The following is a 1604-nucleotide window of genomic DNA, read 5'->3' as shown; positions in this document are numbered from 1 at the left end:
TTATGGGGGTAAAAACTACTGGACAGCTCTTTCCAAAGGGGATTCTGCTGGAGTCCAGTCCCCCCCTCCAACAGAAACATTTCTGCTTCACCCAAACCACTCACCTGAGCTATAGCAATTGGGAGGGGGGGAACCTCAGGACAAAACACGTCAGACCCCTGACCATGATGGGACTTGTCCTTCTCGGTCCCTGCCTCTTTCAGTGTTTCTCTAGTTTCTTACAGGAATGAGTGCGGGCCTTCACCAATCAAAAGGTCACCAAATTGTTCCTGGGAGGAGGATATCAGCCCCTGGGAACCATCGACCCTTCCCCAGAAGAATGCAGCCTCCCCACACGAAACCAATACCCCGCCACCTAATCGTTTTACCTGCCAACATAAATCTTTTATTTTTTTCACATCTTCGCCCATCTCCAGCAGGAAGTAGCTTCAGAAGAATGAGACCTTCACCCCTTTTCCCTTCTCCCAATACTTAAAAGGTGGGGATGATGGATCTTGAACATAACCAGCGCCATTTTAGGCAAGGCCAAGCACAAAATGGCCCCCAACCCCCCTTCCCCTTACGAGAAGCCTCATGACTTCTGTGAAATAGAAACTCTTTTTGCTTCCACGTGGGTGCAATGCCCCTCCCCCACAATGCTTCTCCTTGATTGCTTCAGCCAGCCCTGGGTGCCCTACAGTCTGTAGAAGCCCTCCCACCCCCAGGCCTGGGCTGCTCCATTTTGAGAACAGACTGGCAGATTCTTTTCCTTTAATAAAGCTTGATTGGTACCCGGCATCTCAGCTCACTTTTTAAAAAAAATCTGAATAACCATACATCTATTACGCAAGATCTTTCTGAAAACAGGAAAAGGGAATATGTCTCATTTTATAAGGCCACCAAAATACTGTTATCCAACTTTGTTAGCATAATTCTTCTTTTTTTTTCAAACGTACTTTATTTCTTCAATAATGCCATATTTTAATGGGTAGGCAGTGGTTTTACTTGGCATCAATTATGAGTTGGTTTTGAAACAATTCACTATTACACCAGCTGGGATGATTACTGGTCTCTCCACTCCTTTGGGGTGACTCTGCCAACAGGGGACAGGCTCCATTCTATTCCAGTTTCTGTTGCCGTGTGCATCCATACAGCAATATAGAACATGGCTCCACTGGCTAATACAGCATTACCATATTTTCATGGAAATGAGGTGTACATTTCTGATGGCTCTTCCTTGCCATTGTTTGTTGAATGCTTTGAACTTGGAGATGACTTAATGCGTTTTTGGCGAAGGGAAACATCGTGAAGATGAAGACAGAACTGTGGCAAATGCGGCTGTTGGCTTGGCGCAAACTTGCGTCAGGCTTGTCAGCATAATTCTGACAATGATATTATGAAAAAAGAAAATTAGAGACCAATGTTCCTAATAAATATAGACACAATAATCCTTAATAAAATATTACCCAATTTATCCAATAACATGTACTAAGATAATACATCATGACCAAGTGAGGTTTCTCCTGGGAATGCAACGTTGGTCAACATTTCAAAATTATTCACTGTAATTTATCATATTAATAGAATAAAGAAAAAAAGCACATTATAGTTTCAACAGATGTGCT

At 43.0% G+C, this 1604-nt stretch overlaps 1 pseudogene; it reads right to left on the bottom strand.

Annotated features, from left to right (window-relative positions):
• Positions 1-1041: 1041 nt before the first annotated feature.
• LOC103590195 lies at positions 1042-1283 on the bottom strand (annotated as a pseudogene).
• Positions 1284-1604: the final 321 nt, after the last annotated feature.

Source organism: Galeopterus variegatus, unplaced genomic scaffold, assembly GCF_000696425.1.
Source record: "Galeopterus variegatus unplaced genomic scaffold, G_variegatus-3.0.2 Scaffold778, whole genome shotgun sequence".
Taxonomy (NCBI): Eukaryota; Metazoa; Chordata; class Mammalia; order Dermoptera; family Cynocephalidae; genus Galeopterus; species Galeopterus variegatus.
Note: the sequence above shows the minus strand (reverse complement) of the source record. Positions and strands in the feature narration are given on the sequence as shown.